This window comes from Miscanthus floridulus, chromosome 13, assembly GCF_019320115.1.
Source record: "Miscanthus floridulus cultivar M001 chromosome 13, ASM1932011v1, whole genome shotgun sequence".
NCBI lineage: Eukaryota > Viridiplantae > Streptophyta > Magnoliopsida > Poales > Poaceae > Miscanthus > Miscanthus floridulus.
Window position 1 is genome coordinate 4,176,355 of NC_089592.1, and position 6,000 is coordinate 4,182,354.

Consider the following 6,000-nt stretch of genomic DNA (forward strand, 5'->3'; position numbering starts at 1 on the left):
GTAATAGCCCTATTAAATAAGGATGAGGGTGCCCCAATCACCCTCACCTCTTGCCATTTGCATTGCACCTCTCTACGTCTTCTCCTACCCTCTAGGTGTGCTTCAAGAGGTCCTCAGATGTTTTAGCCACTACATCCGTGTATTTGAACCGAAGATTTGTGCGGGAATGGAGGCCCTAACCTCCTCGTGCCCAACGGGATTCTAGGTTTGATCCTTTTTGTGCGATTCCCGTTCATGTTCTTCCCGTTCTTAGTTTTTCCTCTCCACCCCTTCTCACGTTCTTGCTCGAATCTTGAGTTATGGGTTGTTTTGAGTCAAACCGATTGTTTTGGGATGAACTAGGACGTGAGTTGATCCTTTCCACTGAAGGAATTTGACTAAATCCTCACGAGTTCATAGATCGGGGCGATTCAATTTTTGGAGTCAAAAACCGGTGTTCTTTGCGTGATTCTAATTTCCCGTTGATTGACTAAACTTTGAGCGATGATCTCTTAGGAGTAGCTCACCTACTGCCTTGTGATCCCTTGGTTCAATTTTGGTGGCAGTTGGTTTTTATTTGATCACAAATCGGGCGAATTTACGTTCTTGGTGATTTTCGGGTGTTCTGTTCCGCGACCCGCGGACAGTCCGGGCCTTGACCACGGACAGTCCGGGAGTCGGGGTCAGGGACAGCCAAGTTCGGCTGGCTGTACTATTTCGCCTCAGCACAGGCGCGGACAGTCCGTCGCTGCTGTGACAGTTCAGACCAGAACTATTTCTCGACATCTGTTTTCGGAGTTTTGGTCGGCGAACAGTCCGGCGCAGACTGCGGTCCTGCGGACAGTCCGGACCTTCTCCCGTGGAGAGTCCGCACTTGGTCAGCAGACAGTCCGGCCCTGTGCAGTCTTCTCGATTTTAGGGTGTTCCGTCGAGGGCTTGGCTTGGTCGTTTCTTGAGAGTCCCGCTGTGTCTCTTGGTCATCGCCATAGACATCCAGCCACCTGGTTGGCTCGTGGACTTCTCCTCCTTCGTGTGTTTGTCTTTGGGGTTTGATTTTGGGACAGCGGCGAAATATTTCGAAAGAAATTTGAGGCTCCCATTCACCACCCCCCCCCCCTCTGGTCGCCGTTTCGGTCCTTCACGATTTGATCGCTGCGCTCATGGGATTGCTTTGCTTGCTATATATGTATCCATCTACATATGTATTGTATCTTATGATGAGACCAAGCGGCTGCATTCATGCTGGTCGTGTGCGAGCCGCATATGCATAGTCGGTTGTGTTGTATTGGTGAACCATTAATTACGCTACAATAATCTATGATCAAGTTTGTGGTGTGAGATTGATTTATGTGCTCCCTGCTTGTGGTTCTACTCTGCTGAAGTGAAACATTGTGCATCAAATACAGATGGTGATTAAGCTGGTTGCCTTTCATTACGACTAACTTGTACTAGTTGTCTGTCCTCATTGCCAGCTGCCTGCAGTGGCTGCATGCTTAAAAAACAGCAACCATAGTTGCATGGTCCACCTAGCTTGATATCACTTCACCAACAAAGAGCTTCAGTGATATATACATGCTCAGAATAAACGAGGGTGATAAGGTCCGAGATACAGATGTTTTCTTATGTATAAACAAAACATTGTAATTATTCCAGTCACCGACAATCACTTAGATTCGCACCACACATAATGGGCCATAAAATAAAACTCCAACAAAGTTCAGTTCCATGAATGGGTGTCCATAGAGCTTATATTACACCACCTGTTCACAGCAGGTCAAGCTAGACAGAAACAGAGACGCATAGACCATTCTTCAGAACAACATATTTCTATGGATAAACACTAGATGATTTTGATGAATGAAAACATGTAACCTCGACAGCAGAAAGCCAGAATAACATATTTCTATGGATAAACACTAGACGATTTTGGTGAATGCAAACAAGCAGCTCTATCGTTTCCGTGGTGATTTTGTTAATGTCACTGGATGTAACAACTAGCAAGCAGCTCTATAGTTCCTGCAAGTAATACTCACTCAGCTTACATCCATTCATAATATGCGTGGCGGTCTTGTCGGGCCTCTTGAACTTGATGCTCGGGGCCGGGGGTGCTCAACCGCAGGAGAGGTGGAATCCGTCCGAATCAGAAGCAACCTCAGCAGCATTCTCCACCGTCGACAAACCCCTCGTCGCAACGAAAACTTTTGCACAGAGACCGAAACCGGAGGCGGCAGCGGCAGGAACGCGGCCATCACGCGAAATGGCCCGGCTTCTGCACACGCCCGGATTGATCCACCCCGATGGGACGAGAGAACCCGTAAGGCTGACTGAGGAGTTTGACGACGGCCGAGGATGGCTGCGCGGCCCCCGGATGAGCTGCGGCAAGCTCCAGGAGCCTCGCCACGCAGCTCCACGTACGGCTTCTGGGTCGGCAGACATTCCAGAGCAACGATTTCATCCTGAGGCGCGCCTCGAGCATCGATCTGATAGGTCCACGCTGCCTGCAAATATCATCCGTTCGATCAGCATGGTTTTAGAAAATGTTTTTCCTCCTGCTACAAATCTAGTCATGACTATTTTTTTTAGTCTAACAAATTTTAGAAAATATGAAAATTCAAATTAGAGTGTTACAACAATTGAGATTTGAACGACATAATTAAGTAGTTAACGTGTTTATGAAACTATAAAGTCCCCGGCCTCGTACTGCATGGGGGGCACATGGCTAGCTAGCCACTGTGAAGTAAAGCAGAGCGATTTTTTTTAATTTAACACTTTTTGATAACTAATTTTAAATCTAACTGTCGGGTACCATAAAAAGAGGTCCCCTAAGCAATAACCGAAAAAATTGCTTAGACCCCGTCAAAATCAATGCCAAGAGACAAACTATCGGCTAACCCCCGGCCTTGACCGAGGCCACCGATTTTCCGCCTCGCTCAAGGCCTCGCACGAAAAGCCTCGGACGGTCTACCGATTTTCCGCCTCGCACGAAAGGCCTCGGACGGGGAACCGATTCTCCGTCTCGCCCGAGGCCCCGCGCGTAAAGCCTCGGACGAGATGCCGGTTCTCCGTCTCGCTCAAGGCCGGCTCGGCAATAACCCCGTCGCCTCTGCCTCGACCGATCTCCCCAATAGAGCGTCGCGTCCAATTAATGCGACCAACCACTCCCGCAACATCAGGCGGACGACGGCTCGACACAGCAGAGCAGCCGACGAGACGGGAAGTCGCATCAGCACCATACCGTCCGGGACAGGACAGGAAAGGGCAGGGGTTACCGGCCGCTGTGCTCGGTACTGTGCCCACGACCGGCGCCCGCACTGCACTGTGCTACCTAACCCCTGCTCCAGGAACAACGCGGCGTGGGGAGTCAAGTCCGGGTCACTATAGCCTCGGAATCAGCGTACAGGACCAACTGCTCCCTCCATGCCTCGGCAATCTACTTCAGGGTGTCGGCAACCTCGGGATTCGCGCCCGCCGAGCCCCCCACGATGACTCGGCCTCGGCACCAACTGAACCTCGGCTCTTTACGCGGCCAACACACAGCGACCGGCACGTCGCCCGCCATGCCCTGCGTCAAGCTGTCACTGGAGCACCCACGTCGCACAGGATCAGGTGTGACCGGTGCATCGCCCCAGTGCATCAAGGACAAGGACCGCTCCGTCAACCATGCCGCCACAGTGACAAGCTACAAGGCTCGGAAACGCCGCCTCTGTTCGCACGACGCTATGTAGCTAACACATGTATCACTCCTGTCCCCCTTCAACTATAAAAGGGAGGGACCGGGGACGTTTCTAGGGAGGAGCTCACGGACTCACAACGCTCATACGCACTCAGGCATAGACGAACTCACGAGACATACGAACGCATACAATGCACTGTGACTCACTCTCCCCGCTGCTTGAGATCAACATCTCAAGCAATCCACACCGCTCCACGCAGAGACCTGGGACCAGCTCCCTCTCTCGCCCTGCTTGTAAACCCCTACTACAAGCACCTTGGTGCAAGGAATACAAGATCGATCTCTCAGACTAGACGTAGGGCACCTATTGCCTGAACCAGTATAAACCTTGTGTCTCTTTGCATCACCATCCGGGATTAGGAACACGCAGTACAAATTTACTAGTTGGTTGAGGGCTCGCCGGTCCAAAACACCGACAGTTGGCGCGCCAGGTAGGGGAGTTACTACGTGTCATCTTCGTCATCCCGACAAGTTCCGGATGGTAGACGCCGTGCGATCACTGCGTCTCGGCACGATAATCTGGTTCGGGGGCCTAGAGTTCATGTCTCTAGGACATGAGTACGATATGGTACTCCTCTCACCCAGAGTCCCGCTGACCGTCGACGATGTCACGCCCCAGCAGCCTAGGCGCAAGCGGCGCCCAGGCCGCCACTCTCATCACGCTCGCCAGGCACGACACGGGCGGGACCACCCCGGCACCGCGCAAGCTCAGGGCGACGTGCCGCACTCCACCGGTATCCCACGCCAGCTGTTGGCACAAGGTCCCTGGTTGGGGACCTGTCTAGCCTGAGCCTGGACAAGGGAAAGACGCCGGTGGCGTGGGGCGACGCCCCGTCATCAAGCTCTGCCCCGCCATCTTCTGAGGAGTCGACTTTGGCGGAGCAAAGCCTGGCGATGGCACCATCCCCGTACCCCTTCGGGTTGAGAAATGCCGCTGCCACCTATGCTACCGCCTACGCTTCTGCTCACGCAGAGCCCTCAGGACGCCACCAGCGCTTCGCCCTCGACTTTGACACCACGACTTTGACCCACGCCCATGCTGACTCCTTAGAGGAGGACGAGGCATGGGCCGGAGCGGACTTCTCCGGACTTCACGACCCTGAAGCCATGCTCCGCTTCCTGGCCACGAGCGACTACTGCTTTGGCTACTCCGACTCTAACAACGAAGGCACTTACCACCCCACTCGTGAGTCCTTCCACGTCGGACTCGGGATGCCGAGCACAGGCGATGAGGACGAAGGGGCAGGCAACCGTTACCTGCTTCGCCAGGGGGCAGGCGACGCCACACCTCCACGCGTTGTCCCACTGGCAGCGCGGAATGAGAACCTTGCCCCCAGACAACTTCAACGCCCGGACCTAGAGCAGTTCCGTGAGCTTCAGGCCAAGGTCGAACAAGACCGACTCCTCCTGCAGCAGCTTCGAGACACTCTCGAGCAGGAGTAGCAAGGTCGCGGTGATGGCGGAGGGCCCGTGACGTCCACCACCGCATCAATGACGACGAAGGGGGTGAGCAACCCCCAATATTCAATCACGCTAGCCAGAACGTCACGGCTGCGGCGATGCTAGTCCGAACGATGCCCGAGCCCTCCACCACGGAGGGGCGATGGGTCCACGGCGAGCTCCGGGATCTCCTTGAGACCACCGCGGTGCAGCAGGCCGAGAGTTCCGCCTCCCGACGGCGTGGAAGCGCCTCAGAGCTTCCCACGGCATCGCCTCGGCAGGATAGGGAGGCCTCGGTTCATCCCGAGCCCGCTCGGGCACCGACAGCCAACAGGGTCCCCTTGCTGCACAACCACCTCGACAACAGACGCGAGGCGCAGGGCGACCACGAGGTGGTCAGCAGGCGATGGCACCACGACAATGAGGGGCCTACCCGGGGCTACCATCCGCACCAAGGTGGCCGCTACGATAGTGGGGAAGACCGTAGTCCTTCTCCTGAGCCGCCTGGCCCTCGGGTTTTTAGCAGAGCCATCCGCGGTGCTCATTTCCTAGCCCGGTTTCGGCAACCTGCCAACCTCACGAAGTATAGTGGCGAAACTAATCCCGAGCTTTGGCTGGCCAATTTCTGCCTGGCTTGTCAGCTAGGCGGCGCGGACGATGACCTGCTCATCATCCGCAACCTCCCGTTGTTCCTGTCAGACTCGGCGCGAGCCTCGCTGGAGCACCTCCCTCCCTCGCAAATCCATGACTGGCGCGACTTGGTAAGTGTCTTCGTCGGGAACTTTTAGGGCACGTACGTGCGCCCTGGGAACTCCTGGGACCTCAAGAGTTGTCGCCAGGGCCCGGAC

General features: G+C 54.8%; 1 pseudogene; it reads right to left on the reverse strand.

Moving 5' to 3' along the window:
• LOC136502269 (large ribosomal subunit protein bL19cz-like) overlaps nt 1–2,434 on the reverse strand; it is a 36,781-nt pseudogene extending 34,347 nt beyond the window's left edge.
• Between the last annotated feature and the right edge of the window lie 3,566 nt (nt 2,435–6,000).